This window comes from Polyergus mexicanus, unplaced genomic scaffold (genome assembly GCF_030449975.1).
Source record: "Polyergus mexicanus isolate NDT 795.1 unplaced genomic scaffold, iyPolMexi1.0 SCAF_12, whole genome shotgun sequence".
NCBI lineage: Eukaryota > Metazoa > Arthropoda > Insecta > Hymenoptera > Formicidae > Polyergus > Polyergus mexicanus.
In genome coordinates, this window is record NW_027223332.1 from 462,062 (window position 1) to 486,762 (window position 24,701).

Consider the following 24,701-nt stretch of genomic DNA (forward strand, 5'->3'; position numbering starts at 1 on the left):
TTTCATCCTGCTCGGCATGTTTTATAAATTCCTCGAACTTTCCGCGATCTAATGGAACGTAAGTTATATTATTGAGAGAATGCGTTATACCCGAGGTCCATTATCCTAAACGCGCGACGATACATAATTTGTCTTAACTGTGCAAAGTCCGTACGAGTTAATCTGTTATACTAAATTTTAATCGCGCTTTCCTATGTATCGCATATATATATATATATATATATATATATATATATATATATATATATATTCAACAATTAATTTGATATTATTATTATTTTTTAAAAACATAATTGCAAAATCGATTAAATTATTTTCAAAAAAAGATATTATTAAACAAAATATTTGCAGAGAAAAATTTTTGCAAGCTTGTCAGTACATAAAGGGTTAATAATAAAATCTCACCAACCGTCCTTAATCGAATAACAAATTTTAATATATCCTATCGATTTTGCGTGTTTGCGAAAAATCCACATCCCTAAAATTTATAGCGGCGTTGGAAAACTGCATAGAACAAAATTGCGGAAACAATATATTCGACGAGCGACTGGATGAATAAATGGCCCTGACTATCGATTTTCACGGATCGATAACTAGCCACGGTTTCGTTTGCCTTCAACTCTCTCGGGGACCAGAATCCTCTTGTCCGTCATCGCCTATTGGACCCAAATATCGTTTATTGCTTTCGGCCTAAAAACAATGCCTTTATACGCAGCCGTCGTTCTGAACGCAATGGACGTATATACTCGCCGAAATTGCGGTAGAAGACCACTGTGAATCGCTGCGGTCGTTAATCGATCGACGGTAGTTTCATTACAATGTTGACACGAAGCGGAACAACGATGGGTACGGGTACATCAATCCGGAACGTACGAAAAAAATGAAGGTAACATAAAAGGTATTAAAAAATGTACGAAAATATCTCGTGTTCACACAATGTAAAATTTCCGTAGCCATTGAATCTCAATCATGTCGCATAAATTACATGATACAAATATAATTGAATGTATTAAAATTCAATCTGTTGTAAAAAATACTTTGCTCTATGAAAAACATTACTTTTAATATATCATAATAACTTTTTAACTGTATCTCACAGAATGGTACATATAAATTACGAAGGCATGTTCTATAACATCAGGTGAACTTGAAATTTTAGATTATAGTATTACTGTAATTTTCGAACATTGAAATGTATACATACGCGGGAATTAAAATTGTGACTCAATGTCATTGACAAGCTTTCAATTTACATGCGTTTTTCCTTTGCAAAAGAAGCTAGATATCTTTGAAAAACGTGACATAAATTCTAATCAAAAACACTATGTTAGTCAAAAGTTTTTGAGCGTATTTGATTGAAAAGTAAAAAAATGGCAGAAAAAAATTAATGAATGACACAAGCCGAATAAAGTAAAAACCGAGCATAATTTTGTTCAGGGTCGACATAGCTTTTTTAAACACGTAAAGCACATGCCTATAAAATCAACAATGGTTTTTGTTATTATATATAAACTTGCAAATTTTCCATTCATGAGAATTATACAAATCCTTATCATTTTCAGTTATTTTTATTTGACTCTCACTTAATTTTTTTCTAATTAAGCGTAGATCTATAATAATTTCAACTAATTCACGTCGACGAGAATCGGGGCTCGACAACATTATACCTGATTGGGATTAAAAATTAATTCCTAATTATTCTGCCAGTGAAAATGGCTTGCATGCTTACAGAAGAGAGACTATACGGGTCACGAATAGTCGTTAAACAAGTATAAACTATGGGACGTCATGCCGAGACGGTGCGTACGTGGACAAAATTCGTTATCATGTAATTTTCGTCCGATAGAAACGATCCGGGCACCCATGTTTCATTTTAATAATTTCTGCATAATGAGTGCATGAAGAATTCAACACATCCTACATACTATACACATCCAATCGAATATTCGTAATAGAGATTATTTTAAACCGTTTGGGAGATTGAACCAGAGAAATGCGTCAGATGCGAAGGGAGTAAGGGAGGATCTCGTTAAAGAAAAGAGGAGAATAGGTAGAATCAGTAGAGAGAAAGAGAAATGCCGCTCGCGTGGTTAGAATAGAATAGAACAACATAAACCAGCAAGCGGTGGAGGATAGGATTCACGAACGGGGTGAGATGCAAGTACCAACCGCTCTCAGATTCCCCCGGGATGGCAAGAGAACCGCTATTGGTTACTCCATTGCTCATCACGACATATCAGAGCAAGCCTGAACAAAGCTTCCGAGCAATGCTTTTCTTATGGTTCCCTAATCTGGCTTAGACAGTGAGCGCAGAATACCGTTCTCTTGCTCACTACCATGGGTCCAATTTACATTAGTAAAAAGCTCTGTCTTTCTAGGACGAAACGATATCTCGAATAACGCGCGCAATTTCAGTCCATGTACCTATATATGATCAAAATTGTACGTTGATTTCGGTGAAAACAAAACTAGAGCTGGAATATGAAGTCAAGCGAAAAATACATACAAATATGTAATATTCTAATTGAAAAATATTGGAGCTGGGGATTACGACTTTCCGCTTCATTCGATAGTAATTGTTTGAAGTCAATCGACCAGAAAAAATACAAAACGGACATATCTACGCAAAATGAAAAATTTAAACACAGAAAGTTATAGCATCATATTTGTAATTTTGAAAAAATAAATGGCAATTAAAATAAAAATAATAAATATAATAAATATAATAAAAATTAAAGTAAATAAAACAGATAGTATTCTCTATTATAATATATGTGAAAACTTAACTCATATTATATTGCTATATTTACAATTAAAAAGAAGCAAAATTATAAAAATATTAATGTTAAATGAAAAAACAAAAACTCCAATAATAATTTACATTTTATGTCGTATACAATATATATAATAAAACTCGATGATGAAAAATAAATTATTATTTCGTATTAAATAGACAATGACATTTTCATGCTAATTTCTGCATCCCATATTAATTTTTTTAAATACAACGGTTAAAATACGATTTAAAAAAAGTTATTGTGAATAAGTAAATCACATGCGTCGATTTCCATCGTTCATTCCGCATAAAACATTTTTATGAGAATTTCAGAAAAACGATTTCTCCCCCTGCGGTAATACAATTTCGCTGGTATTCCGCACTAATCCGGAAATGCCGAACACGCTGACAAATCACCCATTTCCAATCCCGATGAAGGTACGTGTTTTATCGACGAACACGTGTCGGCGCGTTGTTACACGCACGACGAAAGCTCGTACTACGCTACAGCAACTAATGCAGGCGCGTGTCATTCGTAACGCAAGATGATTTTAATTAACTCGGTTTAAATCAATCAGCGCCAAAACGAACCGAATAACCTAATCAAAGTAATGGCGACGTATACAGAAACATTCGGATCACTTCCTATCTCTTTCTCTTTCGATGCGATCGATAATTACCATCACATGCCCGTTGTAAGAATACAACTATGTATTGTTGATGACACTAAAATCACCATCCGTATTAAATCTAGTTCATGGGCTTTTTTTTAATTATTTTATTTTTTTATTATGTGCGCGCGAGTTCGATCATATGCGCCACAAATATGTATTAAACACGAAAATAATAAGATAGTGGCGTATATAAATATTTGAGTATGTATGTGTGTGTGCCAAATCTATAACAATAGAGGAGATTTGATCAGGTTCCCGTCCGTTTGCCAGAGGGAGGGTAGAAACAATAAGTGCGAGATAATGAGGGAACGAAAAAGACAAAGAAAAAGAAAAAGAGAGAGAGAGAGAGAGAGAGAGAGAGAAAGCACGAACGGGGAAAAATAGTTTACCTTTTTCCACCCCGACCACCGCTTATTTTTTCCAGGTTTTGCTCCCTTTCATCACCCGCTCGGCGAAATAGACGGGGGCGCGTCGTGAAGAGAAGAGAGAGGGAGGGACCCGAGGTATCCGTCTGTTTCACTTGAAAAAGGCACTTTCCGCGGCAGCACAATAACCAGGACTGGTTAGGTACGTGCCTGAAATAAAACGGGACGTTCGTTCTTAAATCTCCTCTCGCGCTGAAGCGCGCGTGATCGCCGTTGTTTGGATAACGAATATGACGGACAATAACACACGTATTCCCCACGCAAATATATATGAATACGCTGTTGTTTTTCAATATAAATTTACTCGAGATAAAACATTCTCGCGCGTTAATTTCGAATCGAAAAGATAAAATAACTCGGGATAATATATGTTAGTGTAAAACGCGATTAAAATGGACCCTCCATTATATTTTGTTTGTTCGCGTTTGTACGATGTGTGGCTGTGTATAAGTATATAATCTCCGCTTCTCTTTTCATTAACATTCTTTTTAATAACAAATTATGACACCTTTCTATATATCAAAATACGTTATATGCTCGACAGTATTGTTTTACACCAGTTTTGTTGGAAACATGATACATTGCTAGAAAGAGATGTAAGACCTTATTAAAATTAATATATGTGCGAAAAATGAAAGAATGATTAAAAACAGAAAGTAATAAAAACACCGCGGGTACGATAAATTTCAATAACGATTCAGCGTTACGCGCTCGACAATAACGCGCCCGCGAAACAATGACAGATTTTAACTCAACGTAGCATCCTCTGGGAATCGAGTCGCTAACAAATTGGCTGGTACCTCAGAATTATGATTAATAGGTCGCATCCCCCGAGGGAATTAAAATGAAACTTTACTTCGTGTGTGCCCATATACACGCATTATTATCCTTTATTGTCCGCGCACAGCGTAGAGAGAGAGAGAGAGAGAGAGAGAGAGAGAGAGAGAGGGCGCAACCGTGAGAGGAATCAACCGTGTCAGAATCTTTGACATGCGCATCTCATTCCATTAGACTCCTCTCGTAGATTGAATTAAATTGAATTCTAGCCACGAGCAAATTAATTTTCCAGAGCGGACGCTAGAGAAATAGATAAAGAATCAAGCACGTAGAGACGCTCAATAAGGCTTACTCGTTAAATCCGTTACACGTGAAAGCGAGACCGCGCGGGGGATATACAAGGAGCCCCCTAACAAGAAGTGCATCCAATTTCAAACCGTATTTAATGTGCCGTATATCATACGCGACGCGTTTGTAGTGATGCGAGAATGTCTCGGGCCCCGTGTTTCTTCTAGATTTCGTGTCCAGTTCTCCGGCCGAGAGAAGATATAATATATGCTTTATAGAACGGTAAGAACGACGGAAGGAGTTGCGGTGCGACGGTTGTCACTTTCTTCTTGTACATACGCGCACACGATGTATGTACGCGGCGAAATCATTTATCATCTGCTTCCAAAGACAGGAAAGAGGAAGTAAGGGCGTAAAAGCGTGCTCGCGCTTTATACGCAAGTCATGCCTAGTCTGGCAAAAGCGGGAGGATGGAGCGATTTTTTTCGACAATCCCTGTAGATAATTTAGTGCATCATATACGTGAAACGCGCGGCCTTTTGCTCTCCCGCGAGAACAACATTTCATCTTGAATCGATTTCCTTCCTGCTCGTGTGACCTCGTTCCACCAGCCTCCTCCGATATTTCGTTATCGATCCGTAAAAGGTGAAAGCACACCACGACGATGGCAACTACGTATACCATATAACGGTCGTTGTCGCGACCCAACAATTGAAGAGGTATACGTCTTTTAATATGAAAATAAAATAACGATGTTCATTGTACAGGCGGGACAACGTGCTATTTAACAGCGACGACGAGAAGCCTATGAGCGTAACAACGAATTATGGAGAAAAAGGTTAATGAGCTCCTCGTCGTTGCGGTTGTAAAGCGCGAGTCTGATTGCTTCAACGCATTTAAACGATATAACGCGTTGCGACGACCTATGACGGCGTTGTCAACATCACTTCACCGATAATGAATGTCCCGATTCGTCATGCATCGATGCCGGATAAACACAATATCATAGAAATTCCATTAAAATTGAATAATGGTTATCGATTTTTCATTTTACTCGTAATATTGTAATTATAAAGAAAATGCATGTTATAAATTTATATTAAATCAATTGCCATCACATGGCCAGCAAATAATATTAAATAAATCTAATGGCATAATGTATTAATATATTAATTAATTTCATATAATGAACAACATAGATTTATAAAATCAAATTATAGTTATTATCATAATCCGAATCATCGTGTTATTTTTACATTATATTTAATGGACAACATTATTTATCCCAAATATTGATAATAAATATGATTGATTAAAGCGATAAAAAATCGAATGGCAGCTTAACAATGGCACGAAGAAATAGAAATATGTTAAAAAAATCTCAGCATTATATAAAATCACAACAAATTAGTAGTTTAATTAAGAATAATTGTTTCTCGTACACGCAACTCTTTCTTCTCAGAAAAACTATTACATGGAATAAGTAATGTTTATAATATTTAACTCGGGCAAGCTTAACCATAGTTGTATATAAGAATTCCCAACCACAAGGAAATCTGATAGAAAAGAAAAACTCAAATAAAAATAAAGAATATTTTCGCAGAATCAACTCGTACGATCGCGGTAAAAGAAAGACGATGTAAACGCGGATTATCAATGTACGCAGTAAAGTAAATCGTCCATCGTGTCTATTTATCCGCGTGCACGATACGTACGTATCGTGCCTTGTACGGTACACTATCTCGCGTATACATTCCGCGTAAGTCGCATTACTGTGCACTCGTGTCCGCGAAAGGGTGAAGCGTTCTCGCTCCGAACATGCTGTGTCGGAAGACTTCCTCAAGCCGTTGCGCTATGTTTACTTGTGAAAGAGCGACAAGGATAGTCCGGACAATATCCGCGCGGACAATCTTACCTTAAAGCAGAAATGGCGGGCGGTCCCTTTGGTAACGATCTGACCTCTTTTTGCTTGTCGCGATTGGATTGTAAAAAAGACTACGATGTTTTAAAAAGGAAAGGTGAAAGAATAGCTTTCTATCTATTGAATTTTCCATGCTGCTACGGATTTTCAAAAAGTATTTGGTCTTCCGTCTCGTCTGTATTATTCTCTCTTTCCCCCCCCCCCTCTTTCTCTCTCTCTCTCTCTCTCTCTCTTTGATTCGACCTCCCGGACTCTCTACTCAAATCCCGTTACTGAAGAATCTTTAGGGGGTAGGCCACCCTGGACGTGTACCTTTGTCCTAAATGATAAACTTTATCCGCAGGACTTCGCCGCGGAAAAGTTTTCTTGTCCGCCAATAAGGGAAGCATTTCGTAACTTTGGTACTCGTTTCGCGTTAGCCTCTGTTGTCCTCGCTATTGTTTTTAAAATGCGGTAAAATAATGCTTCCGCGATATACATAGTTGTAACACGCAAGCGCGTTTCTCTTATTTTACGAATTACATCATCTCTTCAATGTTAATTTATCCATATTTCTCAGCAAGTTATAATATACGATAGAACTGATAATTATGCATAATAACAACTTTTTCAAACAACAAAAGATTCTATTCTAAAAACTAAATAAAATAAAATTGCGCAATAAATCTTCTAGAAATTCTCCGAATCCATGATAGAGAAAAGTTAAAAAAAGGTTTTTGGTTCTACTTTTGTAGTAAAAATTTTTTTATATTTCTTTCTCTCTTCATTTCCTTTTTTTATTTAATCAAGTCAGAAACTTTCAAGTAAAATTCGATTTTTTTTACATTGTTTGACAGCGTTCGAATATCTTCAGCATTTTACAAAACCGTTCATTCAACGTTCATCGATAAGCTCACGCGGAAAACTCAATGATGGACAACTGGTGCGATTATACGTTAGCAAGCATGATGACATGGCAGCTTGAGATGTTCGCGAAAACGCAAATACAAAAGCCGTTGATAGATTGATGAGCACGCGCGCTCGTTAAATGCATAGCTTCAACGGAAGTGTAGATCATCGTCGAAAGAGAAAGAAATTATGCGCAAGATCCTCTTAGCGTTCTAGTTACATTCGCTTATAAGGCATTGCGGGAAAATTAAGCACTTGGGATTATCTAAGAGAGCGCGTAGGAGAATTAGTGATTAGTACCTGCTCTGCAAAGAAATTGAAAAAAGATAACACCGCTAAAAAGTTGTTAGACAATATTCCACTTTCTAAGACATATAGTAAGCAATACAGATTCTCTTAAATTTAACAAACATCTTTTACAAAAGTCTATTCAATTGTATCGTGTCTGTAGAATTTTCCAAAGTAATAAATACATCGTATAAAAATATATGATATCAAGAAACATTCTTCGATATACTAAATTATAGATAGCTTTAAAATACATTTCCATTGTATCTTCCTTGAGATCTATTACCACTACGAGAATAAAATCGTTTCACGTGAAACCATATAATTATCTTACGTGTATAATTTATAATATACAATATTATCAAACGTTTAACATACAAGACATTTAATCTTCAAGAGACTCGTTCATTAAGACTTGTTCTTATTCATCGCAAAAGACAGATAAAGCGATTGCGCACGTTTCATATATCCTAACGATGAATTAAATTTAATTTACAGGCGAAATGAAAGGAAAATAGATTTCCTGGATCTCCCCATATAAAGCGCCTAAAAAACGTGTGCGTGCGCACATAGATACACACGTGCGCTAATATATTTTTTGTTTATCAATGCAAAAATATTTTTTTTCACTATGTATAAAACATATAGCAAAATGCTTTTTATTTGCTGGTGTTTGGCTTTTAGCGGGTATTGCAGAAAATTAAAAAAGGAATTACGCGAGTAAAATGAATTAGCTCAGGTGCTCCGAGAATAGGCGTAAATTGCTCAATGCACATCCGTGCGCTTCGTGCACACGAGAAGCCAGAGAGAAACGTAAGCAAACATACGCGGGGTTAAGCACACATACGCGCACGTACATGTACATACGTACGCGTACAGTGTATTAGAATACTCTTTAAACTTCTCTCCGTGCTCGTGCGGGGGAGAGAGAGCAAATCAATATGGGCGCGGATAGCATGCGCGTTGCAACGCAACGAACTTTACGGGCTAGCGCGCATAAAATTTATATTTCTGCGTTTTTTAAAGCAGACGCACACGCGCCACGGCGTTTATCCGGCAACCATTCATTCGTTGCTCGATATAGTATTTCAAAGAGCATTTGTCTACCGCAACCATTCGCTCTAAAACGAATAGCGAACTGCACGAAAGAGAAATCGCGGCTTCAAACAAATATTTATATCTGCGCGTACATTTTATTAAAAATCCTGTTATTTATTTTTTTTTTTTTTTAAATGTACATTTTAGCAAAATAAACATGCCAAGCGCCATCCTTTCGAAGGCTTAATAATCGGTAGAGCAATGTGAAAATGAATATTGTAACTTATATAGAACTTTAGTTTGTAGTATTATATTTATAAATTTTGATTGTATTTTTTCGTTCATATTTATATAATATAATTGTAATTTAATTAACAATAAAACACACACACAAACAGAAATATTGGGCTTGTCTTATTAATGTGACAATTATAAAAGAGATATGTTACAAAAAAAAAAGATTGGTCTTATGCTTTGTGATTATGACATTAATAATAAATCAGATTCGATATTTATATTCCGCTAAAAAATTTGATCTATCTACGATATATTTATTATTCAGAAGGAATGCGCGAGAGATCGTGAAAACTAATAATATATAAGTATAGGCTAATTACTGCATTAAAATTCCATGCTCGTTTTGTAGACATATCCGGCGGCAATACGTAGATAGACGTTACGAATTAGCCATGCTTTAAATTAATTGTGGACGGATTTGTATTAACATAATTGAATTTCACTGGATTAAAATCTCTTATTAGATCAGCGAGCACTCTGATATATGCATTTTATGCAGATTTGTGAAATGCTACAAAACGTGGAAAAATATTCAATCATATAGAGGCAGTCAGATCGCGGTTGAAAAAACGAGGAAAAAAAATTCGCGAAGCTCTTTGATTACACGCCGAGGTCTGGTTATTCTGTCCGGATGCATGTCCACTGCTTATAAGCGTGTTATGCCTTCGGCGGCAGCTTTGACGAGGAGCACAGCGATTTGCTCAAGCTTTAAGCGAAAAATGATATGAATTAATTGAGATTCGAGTTTAATTGGAATAAAACGGGCAAAGATACGCATTTCCATCCGTACGTGTACATGTACGCATAATGAATGCCGTGACATTTATAAAAGTATTTAACTACGGGAACACGGTGGAATGCAATAAAAATAACGAAAGAGATATTTAGCTGTAGAAAACTTCCTATCAAGAGCTCTCAAAGTATTGCACCAATTACCGGATTATTTCTAATTGCGCTCACTCCGGCTCTACGCGAAAACATGGCGTATACGAAACATATTTCAATCATTATCATTGCTTTCGGAAAGTTTCAGCGGCTTGTTAAACATTGTCTTTAAACAGGTAAATAAATACATAAGCAATGTAATTATATTTTAGTTACATCAAAGCAATGATGAGATAAGTTAAGGTGCTTTTGTATGTTTAATTCACAATAATCAAGCGTAAATACAACTAAATCTAATTAAGGAAAGAAATAAAAAAAAGTACTTATATAAACATGCATATTTTAAACATACGTATTTTAAATTACAAAATTGTGTGCTATATTATGTATAAATTAGATTAAAAAATTTCTTGCGTGTTAATACGTTATGTGCTGAGTAAACAATACAACATAAAAATATACTCAATATAGTGCTTTACCAGATTTTAATTAAAATCTCTAGATTATACGCCCGTTTATCGATTGAATAAATAAAGAATGCCCCATTCACGATTATTTTCACTATCAAGCGATACAATGAGTTTATCAAGATTTAACAGAACTAAAAAATTTACTGATTAATTTAATTTGAGTTGATCAATTTATAATGAGCATGCCATTCATATTACTTAATAAATCATTTAATGTGATTAATTCGGAAACATGCATATCAAAGTCACTCATCCACAATAATTTACCCAAATCAATCTTGTTTTGAATAAATAGTACAAGCGATCTAATAAATAAAATATAAATTATTTCTAATTTATCAAACAAATCAATATTTTAACAATTCCATATAATTTTCTACAGATTTTTATAATTTGAAGATAAAAAACTAACATTTTATATATATATATATATATATATATATATATATATATATATATATAACGTAATTATATATTATACTACATATAAATAAAATTAAGTAATTGAGTCAATTTGTGTAGATATGTTCCCGGTACATTCATAAATATTAAAAAATTTTGCGTATCAAGAAGTTAACTTTTAAATTTTAATTTATGATTAAATTGTATCACATTCCATATTATTCATAAACTCCAAATAAGGCAATGCGGGAAACACAACTCGTGCAAATAATTAATTAATTATCGTGCACAATGCAATATGATATCATTTATTATAATTGAATATAAATGAAAACGTGTAATACTTATACACGAGAATTAAATTGATTAATACTTTATAATTTACTTATTATTAAATGTATTTGAACCAGTGAAAATTAAATCTGGGAAATTAATGTCAAAAATAATGACACGCATATAAATATAATATAAAAGATACATTTTGTTCCATAACCGCCTTCATATAAGTAAATTCTTTCATCATTTGCAACTTGATCTCTTCGTAATAAAAATATCGAAGCATATTAATGGTTAAATAACCATTAATTAAAATTTAATAATATTATGCTAATCAAATATTTGTAAACGCAAATAAATAACAAAGATTTACTCATTTAATTTTATAGAAAAATTTAAAATAGCTTTAATAAATTATTAATTGAGACAAGATAAGCACAAAAATAAAATATTAAAAAATATTTATACTTAATACACAAATTGGTATGATATATCTTACCATATATTGAAATGTGTGTGTATATATGGGTAAATTTAAATATAATATCTATATAGATTTAAATATATCTATTTAATATGTTTTATATATATATATATATATATATATATATATATATAAAACATATTAAATAGACATGGATATATATAAATAGTGAATAGTGCAATTGATGGAAGAGACTGTGTACCCCGCATCTAGAGTTTCTCCTTGATCGTGCACGTCCTTCACTTATGAGCATATAGCCATCCAATGGCAGCTTTGAATTTCACAGAAAGCGGTCTGCCGTCCAAGCTTTAATTGAATCGGCCGAAATTAATTTCAGCTGTCGCCCTCGGAAACTCGGAAGATGGGCGAGAACGAACAGGAAGCAAGAGCTTCCGGCCCTCCTAAATCCCGAACGCGTAAATTGCTTGCAAGGATGGATGGATGTCACCAACTCTTATTTTCAATGTTTCTTGGAAGAAACAAACATAAAGACACGTATATGTGCATGTATATGTGCATGTATATGAATTTATATTTAAATCTATATAGATCCTATGTTTCAATTTACCCATATTTAAATACATCTCTATATTCGCTTATACATAGATGCACGCATATGTAAAAATGGAAAAAAAAAACGATTACTTACTTTTAAAGTTAGAATAAGATATTTCTTTCTTTTTTTCTCTCAATTCACTAATTTAATACGAAAAAGGTAAATAAAGATAAAATAATTCAAAAGTTATTTTATAATGTAAGAGATTAAATATGTATGTGTTTCGTCATAAAAATTTCAAATTTAAAAGAAAATCTCATATTTTACTCGATACGAATTATAAATGAATATAAATTATGAAAAGTTACATTTAAAAAATGTAATAAACAAAATAAAAATTAATATAAAAAATTATTACTTGGAAAAGCTTTTTTTCATTCTTTACAAAGATACGAAATTGTAGCAAGCTTGCTTAGAATACGTTTAAGTGATAGAAAGCACGGGTATTACGGTTGAATTGGCTCAATCTAAATCAATAATCGATTGCAACTTGTGGTAGTAATTTACTCTCTCCTGAACGTCTTTCTTTTTATTATTCTACACCACTGCCGCATTTTGCGTACCATTTCAATGTGGTCTCGGGATTTTAAATTTTCATTCGTTACTTATCTCGAAACGACAGATTTACTATTTAAATTGCAACTGTCGCTAACTTATATGCTTAAGATGCAAAATTAACTCCATATATATTCATATTTAAAGAAAAAGTTAATACGCAAATAAAAATTAAACTTAAGCTATAAATAAGCATAAATTTTGAAACACGTTAACGAACAATGTAGATAAAACAAAATTGATAAATACGATTTATCTATTTATTATCAAGCGCGATAACACGGATTAATAAAATAGTCAATATACCAGAAAATCGCATAACGCGATTTATCCTGAAACATATCCGATGTAATATGTGATGTGGCTAAATTGTGGCTCTAGCGAGCAATACCGGGATCACAATGACAATTCCCGCACGACCACGATGAAGCTCGAACGAGAAGACCGTTTCGACATACCGGAAGCTGTCAATAGTACGAAGTGAATCGATTCGTATTCTCGTTTATCCCCATGGCACAGCCATAGCACTCGTATCCTGCGTCCAACGCGCGTACGGGATTATGGTACAAAGGATTTCCCGCACATTTACGTGGCTCGAATGCAAATCCTCACCTTGCGATGTGTTCCCGACGAGTTCGCTATATTTTTTCCTCTCTATGACAATGTGCACGTTTTCATGTGCGTGAAACTTGTGACTGTATTACGAAAACCGTGCTCCGTGATATAGAATCTCCAGAGACAATATGTTTCAAAAGAAGATTCTCACATGGCACAATTATTTCCGATGAAATACAAATATACTGTCCTATACGACAATATATATTTTAAACAAATAAAATATATTTCAAATGTTAATTTAAAGCGGAAGAAATACAGCTGCGGGAGTTCTCAGTTATGCAAAAGTTTATACGTTTAAATTTAATTATAAATTAATTATCTCATTCAGTGATTAAACTATCAAAATAGCTAATTTTTTTAAATAACAGCCATCAAATGAAGAAAATATATAAAAATAAAAATAAGATAAATGTCAAATTTACATACAGTTTTCTGGATCGTATGAATAAAAGTAAAGCAAATATTGAGCACAATCATATAAATATTATCTTCCTCTCAGATAACAAAGTTACTTATTATTTATTCACATTATATATGCACACAGCATTGGATAAAAATCTTTTATAAATGTGATCTCTCCCTCCCTCCCCCCTCCCCTCTCTCTCTCTCTCTCTCAATTCTCACACGCATGACTATGAATACTCAACTATGTTTATTCATATTCTTCGAAACATTTATCTTACGATAAATAAACACAGAGCATTCGCTCCACTTAATTCATGCAATTATATTGTATATAACTCTATTTAAATACGGATAAATTCAAGTTTTATTGTAGCAAAATGGAGAATGCTGTTTGTTCAGTTCGTTTCTAATATCGATTTCAACAGTTGCAGCATCCACACGCGTAGCATTCGCATGTGTCTACAAAAACGAAAGGATTCACAGGTGATATCAATGTTTTATGGTATCACATTTACGATGCTTCTATAACCTGAAACGGGAAAGATGAGAATCACTATGTCTATTAAATAGCTAAGAGTAATAAAACAAAGTAGTAAAAACACATATATCGAGTTGTGTGCACTCTATATGTGTACTATAATACATAGTCTAGACGGTAGAATTCAAGATTATTTATGACTGAGGAAAATAACAAAATAGGATACTGTTTAAAAATCAAAACTTAAAAACTAATAGATTTTAAAACTGCAAATAATTGAAATTTGAACAATTTTGATAAATTTTAAAAATGCAAACAGATAATAAAGCCATAATCCTCAGATAATTTTATATATGATAATCTAATATATAAATATCTTTTAATTTAACAAAACATTTCATTTTTGAAATTTAATCGATATTTAATATTAAACATTAAAATATTACGATATTTTTTAAAATCATTGTCAGAAAAAATTGACATTATTCACATTCATTAAAGAATGGCGCATATACCTTATATAAATGCATATAGGATTCATATCGAAACAGTTGCTGGCATATGTATGTGTATTGTATTTGTAAAGATGTGTGTATATATATATATATAGATATAAAATTGTAGGCGGAACCGCACAATGCGAGTTTTCGCATTGACATCTCCCGATTTTTCTAGCTTTATTTCTTTTTATTCAATCCCCCCCCCACCCCCCCTGTTGCCTCTCTTATATCCAATATTATTCTTGATTCTCTTATCGTGATATAGAGAGACCAACCACCGTGTAACAGCAGTGACGAGTCTCTCGGCTAGTAAATCTCATACGTTCGCGGATTCTTAAAAATTGGCAGAGAGATAATTATACTTCATCGAGGCACAATTTAGTATAGTAATTTTACGTTATCAGCTATTTTAAATTAATTAAAACTAATTTTTTTTTATTGCATACAAGAAATCAAAATAAAGAATAAGAAATTAAAAATTATTTCTACACTTTTATTTTACTGTCAAATACGTAAACTGAGAATATTTTCTCGCGAAACGAAATATACGTGCGCATTTTCGTTCAAAATGTTGGCCGGATTCGACGCGCGTTTGTATAATTGCCGCCCCTTCAAGGACCTTACGAAGGTTTCGACCGACGTGTGAGCTCTAATTATCACCTGACAACGTGCTATTTAATATACAGCTGTTATTATGCTTTTACATGCTTGACAGCAATGAATCTTTCGCAGATCAGAAAAGCATAAAAATTTCATGTATACTTCGTAAAAAAAAAAAAAAAAAAAAAAAACCCGCGTACTTAAAAATAAAATAAAATCAAATATCTTCTCATCTCTTCCCGACTGAATGAATAAATTAGTAATAATATAATAACGTGTGCAACAATGATTTAACATACAATATATATGTGTTGCATTGTATATTCTTCGTTTCTTCATTTTATCTATATTATTATGTTTATTATACGCATAGTACATATATATATATATATATATATATATATATATATATATTACAATTGCATAATATCATGCTATTTTGCATATATTATTACTATAGTTAAACACGTCTAATCAGATAATAATGTTTGTATATATTTATATGTTGTATACTGAACTTATACACGCGAAACGCACTATACATAGATATTACAAAATTTCATATAATTATTAATTCCTATTATATATAATTACAAAACTTCTACTATATATAATTACAAAATATATTAATTTTTTTTTTAAATAAAAGCATCGAAAAAGAGAGAGAGTGTCCATCAATGTTAGTATTATTATATATGAAAATTTATACACATTTTAATAATTTTATTTATTTTAAATAGTGCGCGTTTAATTTCGCGCAATTAATATCTTTAATCCAATCGGGAAAAGATTTGCGTTAATTCTAATTAATATGCATTTGAAATAGCACTTAATTTTAATGGGCATAATGAAAAAAAAATTAGTATATGTATAATATCGTGATTACAATTTAAAATAATTGATTCTCTAGCAAGTTGAAACCACATAAGAACTGTTAATTAATATATCTGTATTGGCTATTAGAAACGGAGTATACAAGTTACGAAAAATGCTAAAAAATATCGGATTCGTCCCGAGTCGACATTTTTTCTTTTGCCGAAGAAAAGATACCAAACATTCCAGGATCCATTCCAGCTCTAATTGCACGAAAGTGCGAAACAGTGGTCAAGAATGAGATGGATTTTTTTCTCATCCGGCACATTCCAGTGTTAATGTCTCCGCCAAATAGTCCTTTTACATTTCTAAACGATGTAAAAGGACGCCGACTGTAAGCGCGGCTAGAGAATGTAACAAAACAAAAAAAAAAAAGTTGCGCTTGAAATTATCAACGCCGTGCCCTTTCTTCTAAATCTGCATCAAAGAAACATACGGTCGTTCACACCGTAATTAAGCTGTTTACTATAACGGATAACGATAAGTGTTCGAACACTTTATTCTCTTCGTGGACGCGCAGGGACATACGAACGTAATTACCGCGAAGCAGCGCAGCACGCTAGTAGAAATTACATCGAGTTTTCAGAGTGTTACGCGCCAGCTCGCGCTACTATGCGATCTCACCGGGAGGATATTCTCCCGTGAGGATGTCACGTGGAATTGGTACTATTATCACCAGCTTATCGTTATGGTTCTGCGCGCGGTAAAAGGAACTCTCCGCGGTTCCGTTAAAGTCCCCGGGGGTAAAGTTAATTTAAACCGACAGCATCTATCAATCCGGGAAACGATACCACGGGAGAAACGATGACATGAAAACTCTGTTGCAACGTATTGCAATGTGACAGCGCAATTTCAATTAATTAATATTTTAATCACCATTTCCATAAGGGAATCGTTGCCATACCATATTTATACGCATCTCTGCGCGCTACGCGTCTCAAAAAAGAAAATTAATACACTCACAGACAAATAAAAACGTTTCCGCGAACATAATGCAAAGGATATGGACTTGCATTTAAATTATCAGATTATAATTACTTATCATGCTGCAATTAATTTTGCATGTATGTTCCTATATACTTTTGTAAATAAACAATCATATTAATACCATTCTAAATTCATATATTTTTGCTAGTCTTTTTTTTTTTTTTTTTTTTTTTACTTTCTTTCTTATATCGTACGTGCACTTTAAATATGCATTATTTAATTATTTATAAAACATGCAACTGATAATTCTATATACTCATTATCAACGATATGGTTTACTGTGTATAATGATGAGGATGTCATAAATATAAAATCGTGATTGGAAAACTACTAAAACGTTCAAATATTCGTATTTATACAATATGTTACACAGTCTATATATGTATATAGTATACCCTTCATTATATATTGTAACAACAACAGAGAGAGAGAGAGAGAGAGAGAGAGAGAGAGAGAGAGAGAGAGAGAGAGAGAGAGAGAGACAGAGAGAATCATTCCTTGTGACGCGTATCCTTTAGCATCTGAAATAGAGAGAAGCACTAACAATTCGGAAGTAGCTTGCATATTTAAACGCGTAATCGAGATACGTCGCGTTCACTCCCATGCAACGTTATTTCCGTGTTAATACTTAACAATGTGGCGGATAATTATTCCATTCGCCGCCGAATTCATCGCAGTACATTATGCTCTGACATGCTCTGTTAATTCGACTTGTATGGCACGTAGCGCCGAAGCGTAATCCATCTATCGAATGGAGTTTCCAGTAGATATGCAAAGTCGGATGTTGTAATAAAAGTTATCGTAAGTGGGTTATAACGCGCGCGCCCCCCTCCCCCCCCCCCCTCCGTCTAAAATTTAATCGCGCGTTGAACGCCCTCGCTGCGGCGAGTCAGGAGTGCACTTGTCGTTTGCGCCGACTCATGTCGTTTATTCTGCGACTTCGCGTGAGGATTATTCATTTCGCCTCAACAGCCGTTAAGGGAGCTCCGAAAGACGGAGAGCCGCTCCGGGGAGCAGGGTCGGAGGTGGCAGGAGAGGACGACGAAGTCGGTACGTACCGCGGTTCCCCGAGTGACTATTTCAGCACTTGAAATCTCGGCTTGCTAATTCCGGATTGTTCGCCGAAGCGTGCCGCGACGTTTCCAAGTGGTTTCTAAATTACTCTCGCTTAAGTCCCCGAGTAAACAAAGTGCTCCGGGCTGCGGCATCTGTATTACAATGAGGTGACTTTTACGTCTTTTAAATAGCAAAAAAAAAAAAAAAGCATTCGTCGCGAGGGACATTTAAAACGCACAGCCGGTATAATTCATTCTATGCGTTTAATGATGACAGTACCGCGAGGCGTTTCGCGACGTAATTTAAATCAGTGTTTTAAAATACCAAGCCTCCAACAAGAAAGAAATTAAAATCTTACAAGTAATATCAAGAATAAAGTTAAATGTATTATCGTATTATTAAATTAATTACGTGAAATATAAATAGAATTAGTCATTTTTATATAGTTTTCTTAATATTTCCAAGTAACTTGGGAAGAAAATATATATTTTATATTTATTAACTGCGCAATAGCGTTAATCTCTAATGCAGATAATATAGACGTTTCGCATTACCATCACCTGCCATCTCTAATCTTCAACTAAATTTATTAAGTCACGATGTATGTCAACTCGAACATTGAAACGTCCATCGTAATGTCGGGCGGCCTTCGCGAGGGAAATTCGCATAAACAACGGCTGTTCAAATGTCATAAATGTTTGTCACGATTGCCTCCGCATTAGAGCTAGAGAAATTCGCGCAGAGAAGGATTTTGACGTTTGCGAGTCGCGTGCCGTATATCGTAATACACGCGCAAAGTACGATATGCAAAGACGTATCCGGGAAGCCGAGGAAGCCTCGTAGAGACGCACGCAGCCATATCGCTTTCAACGGTATCTCCCGTACCCACAATACACCTACTCTCGAGATAGCTTCAAAGTATCTCTTCTCTCCCGTTGTCCTCCAGTTCTCGCTCCACCATCGGCATCGTCCCTCGCCTCATCCTAGCTCATTCTCGCTCCTTCCTGTTCTGTTTCGCTATAACCCTCGTTCGCGCGATGCAAAGCAGATTGCCAAATATCCACAGGTTGTTGATTTTGTTGACTGTATGCGCGGATAGCAAATCGGTGCTATATGTATGAAGAGCATACACAAGAGCATGTACAGTGAGAATAGAGTACGAACCTGCAGTCTCTCTCTCTTACATTAGCGAGATAATTTTGTCAAAGCTAATCATGGAAAAAGTTAATAATTTTATTCATTCTTCTTTCAATAAGATATCAATTGGGCATTTAGGCTCCAATTCCGTTTAAGGCATCTCGTAAAAATACTACAAAAAAAAACGTAATGCGTTTTATACGAGATTCATGAGATGATAATAATAGATATTATCACATACATGTGTAATAGTTGATTCGTATATAAGCTATCTACATCCGAAAATATTAAATGCGTGAAAGTGATTTTGTATTATTATTAATTATAACTCAAATACATTATCTCGTTTGTAGAATTTATTTGTTAATTATTAACTTTTCTCTAGAATTGATCTTTTAATTAGCTCCAAATAAACATTTTATAAACATTTCGTTATAGAGATTAAATTGGAGAAATGAACAAAGTTTCACGCGTAGCTAATATCATATGTAACGAGTCAATATAATTTATTATTATAAATATTTCATTCGTATGATGTTATAATATGTAAAGTCAACATTATTCGAAAGTCACAGAGAAATATATTACATATGTTTAAATCATATAAACATAAATGCAAGTATGATTTAATTCTCAACACTGAGTTTGTAATTCTCAATACCAAATTAGGAAATAATAAATATATGATATTAGATTACAACACACACACACACACACAAGAGAGATTATATAATAAATATATAATCCCGTATTACAAATTTTCTAAAGCTTTTTAAAGCCTCTTTGCATTATACCATAAATATCCATTATAATTTATTGAAACAATCAAGATTCAAAGAACTGAATTAAACTGAATTAAGTATGAATTGTACCTATCAAAGAGCAAGTAAAGTAAAAGAAATTACAGATGCTCGAAATAACCTGTTAGAAAGAGTGATGCAAAAATTTACGTCAATCGGAAGGTACTCCACATAATCCAGAACTTTGCTTGTCAATTTTGGAAATTGACAGACAGCGGATGCTCGAAGTTGAGCTCTCTCTCTCTCTCTCAAATCCAAACAAGATCACACTCCAAGCGGCCACGGCCAACGACAAAATTCAATCATCGAGATCGCGACTCCGCTAAAATCGACCCGGCCGACGAGCTCCATTTCATTGGCTTTGGCTGCACAGCCTCTCTAGATCAGCCGCATCCGCTCTCATATCGAGAGTCTTACGACGGAGTTTGCGAAGACGATAAACGATCGAGAAAGAGAAAGAGAGAGAGAGAGAGAGAGAGAGAGAGAGAGAGAGAGAGATTTTCCCAGAAATTCCATCGAAGATTCGAGTGATGTTCGGCTTGTCGTGCTAACCAGAAGAGCGGAGGAATCGAGCGGTTTCAAGATCGGAAGCAAGGTTAGAGACGGAAGTAGGTACTTGGATATGGAAATGGATTGCCCCGGGGCAAATGCGAAGCTTGAATCAATTTCACTTCGCAGGTAAGAGCGGTTGGTGGCGATTGGTGGTAGAGAAACTAGGCGGCTTCGATAATTCGCTGATTCGGAAAGTAAACACAAAGGGTAGAAAAATGGTGCGATCCCTGGTCGAGAAGGGAGAAGAGAGAGAGAGAGAGAGAGAGAGAGAGAGAGAGAGAGAGAGAGAGAGAGAGAGAGAGAGAGAGAGGGACGAGGTACGGAATGAGAATTAGGTGCGATGAGATACTCGATGAACGACCGAGATCAACCTCGAAACGGAAAGCAAGAGAGGCGAAAGAGAAGAAGAGAGAGAAAATGGCGCAAATTTCCGAGTAGAATGTAAAATATTCATCATTCGTATATTATGTACCGAAGGTATAAAAGCTATATGTATATAGTGCGAAAACGAGATGTACGAGTTTGCGCGTGTATTCGGTGATGGACATTGCAAGTGCAATTCCACACTCGCGCAAGCCTCCATTCTGCGGGCAACCAGATTAAACGGAAACGCGGGAGATGTTGATTCTCGAGTACATATTTCGCGCACACATTGTTACGAAATCGATCGACGTATACGACAACTTGTATGCGTAGTTTGCCACCGTGCAGTTTCTCCAAGTTATCGCAACGCTGACGATAGGAACGGTAACCGCCAGTGTCCAACAATGTCAATCCGACCGTGGATGCGCCAAGTGTCAAATAGTCCGCAGATATACACGTTTGTCAACCCCCTTTCCAGATCACTAGCTTCGTCTCGTCCGCAGTTAAATACCGTCTTTGTCCGTCGTTTATGCGTCGAACCGCAATACATATGACACGCGTAATACGCATGCCGCGTGATCTCTGTCGTTGATAATGTGACGCGCAATAGGTCGTGTCGGAGCCACTTTGGATATGGCTTGTACCTATTCCCATACACAGCTGCGAATCATTCTGTATAGACTACCGATTCAACCAACCAACCATTCGCTTGACGTTACCGCGTGCGCGATAACGCGCTCGTTGATGTATGCACGAGTCGCAGTTTGTCGGTTGCACCTCCGCCGTCGCTACCGCCGAATCGAGGCCGATCCCGTGTCACTAGATTCGCAAAAGCTTCCGGTCGATTTACGAGCGCGTAGGGCTTTCCCGTTACCAAGTGTTATGCGACCATAAATGGTCATGCCGCGTGGATTTCAATGACTTGTAACGTAATTTTCAGTCCAACGACGTGTATAAACGCCAAGCACATCGTAATTACCAAGTACGCAATTATTGATAAAAAGATGACTAAATACGTAAGTGAATGATATGTGTGTGTGTGTGTGTGTGTGAGAGCTGTTCTTATATTGTATGTACGTTCTAAATCCCTTTCCGTCCCTCTTTCTTTTCCTTTCTCTTTATAATATAAATATATATGAGTGTGTATCATCCTCTTTCTCTCCATCAAACTAAACAATTATAAATTATATAAGTCTAAGAAACAAAATTTAGAGAATCATGATTAAATTAAATTGTTATATATCAAGTTATGTAATTAAAGCAATAAATAGAAGGTATAGAACGAATAGAAGCTATTTGTTTTTCTATGTCTTACAGTTAAATTAGTTTCAATTTATTAATATAAAGCGCGTTTCAAATTATAATTTATATACATATATATTCTTGCTATAACTCATACTTCGAATTGCATATCTTGAAAAAACATGTGCTTCGGACGATTCAACTTCTTGATTATAACATATACATGTATATATATATATATCAAGAGTTCTTTTATAAAATTATCAACAAAATAAAAATGTTAAAATATTTGCATTTATTTATATCTATATTTATAAATATATAAAGATTATTTATAAAAATTGCAAAGTATTCTAGTAACAGAGGATACCTATATCGCTTTATTTTATACTTAGCGCTGCGCGTTGTATTAACTAAAAATATCTTCATGCAAAGTGAAAGTCATGAAGATTAATGTATGCGAAAGTGAGGGCAACTGATTCTCCATTTCCACGATACTAGAACACCAAGAAGGCGGCAAGAAAAAGGCGATAAGGAAAGAAGAGGATGAGCGCGCGCGATCGTTTTCTACGATGCGAACGAAAAAGGAAAAAAAGAAAAAAGAAAAAAAAAAGAAAATCTTTGCAAAATTGAGGCAAGTTGTTTCCTTCTCGTTCACCGAGCAAGCTTGAAATGGATAAGATTACCAAACACAAGATATAAAGTGAGAAAACAAGTTTGCAACATGACACCTCCCTTCTGAAAAATCTTGTACACCGAGAAAAAGAAATTGTTAACTTGACTAAATTCGTCCAACTAATTACTATTTCTTTAATTGAAATATTTTAATATTTTAAGTCAAATACGACATATTAAATAATTAAATCTAACATGAGGTATATTTGATTTAAATAATTAAATATTTCAATTAAAGAAATACAAAGAAATAGTAATTAGTTGGACGAATTTAGTCAAATTAACAACTTTTTTTTCTCAGTGTATAAATTGATAAGAAAAGTAAATTTAATAAATGAAGAAAAAAAAATAAAATAAAATAAACGCATATATGATGCTTTCGTTTAAATCTTGCAAACAACAATCAAAATAATCGTGTATAAGCTTTATGTCATATACTTATATAATATTTAATACAAATTTGAGCATTTCTCTTAGAAATCGCCATCTTTTCTCGTCTCTTCTCTAAGGAATTTATTCCATTTTTTCACATACAATTTCCTTTTATATATATCTATATATTTACATAAAAAGTGTTGAGAAAACGAAATTGCAAATAAAAGAAGACAACTAATAAAAGATTATTTTTATATTCGATTAAATTGAATCAAGCTGTGCTCTCTGGAGTTAAGCAAATTAACCGTCGAAACTTTTGTCTAATGCTGTACAGCGTCAAACGAACCGATCACCGGCGTGCACACGAACCGCTCGGTCTCGTCGGCGCATGTTGTACGTCGTTGCCGTCGGCACGTTAATTAGCACTCTAAATCAAGCATATAAATCAAACGAGGTGCGCGTTTCCGCGAGGATGATCAGCGGAGGACGCCTACTCGCGTTAACTTCGTCCGGAACATATATCGATGCGCTCCACTTGCAACGCTCATCCGCGCCGCGCCGCGCCGAGCTGGCGAAAACCGCTCGCTCGTTTGCGCGATACTGGCATGAAAACCCGGCGTGCCCATCATCGGTTAGACTATACGCGAATATCTTCGTGAGATATATTACCCGAGCCCGTCGTGGAGAAAGGCTCTTTCGGAAATTACTGCGCAAACACTCGATCGGCTCTCGAGGTATATCCATCCCGTAGCTCCCACCGGATTGATCCCCTTTATTCGCGGCATTCGCGAGGATCTGCGTCTCGAGGAACGCGAGATGAACAAACGAATGAACGAACGTGAGAACTAATCGACAGACTAAAGAAGAAAAAAAGGGGGGAAGCGGAGAAAGAGCACTCTCGCGAACCTTCCATCGCAAGGCTTCACCTTTTCGAGGAATCCTGCGCGAGAAATTCCTCCCCGGTTTATTCAACCGCCCCTCCCCCCCCCCCACCCCCTCCCCGGTCTCGTCGGTAACTATCAATGGCATCCGGCTAGTAA

At 35.0% G+C, this 24,701-nt stretch overlaps 1 protein-coding gene across 4 annotated transcripts in view; it reads right to left on the reverse strand.

The window, feature by feature from the left end:
* Window positions 1-24,701, reverse strand: part of Atg16 (Autophagy-related 16) — a 377,667-nt gene that overhangs the window by 301,951 nt on the left and 51,015 nt on the right. The window lies entirely within an intron of this gene.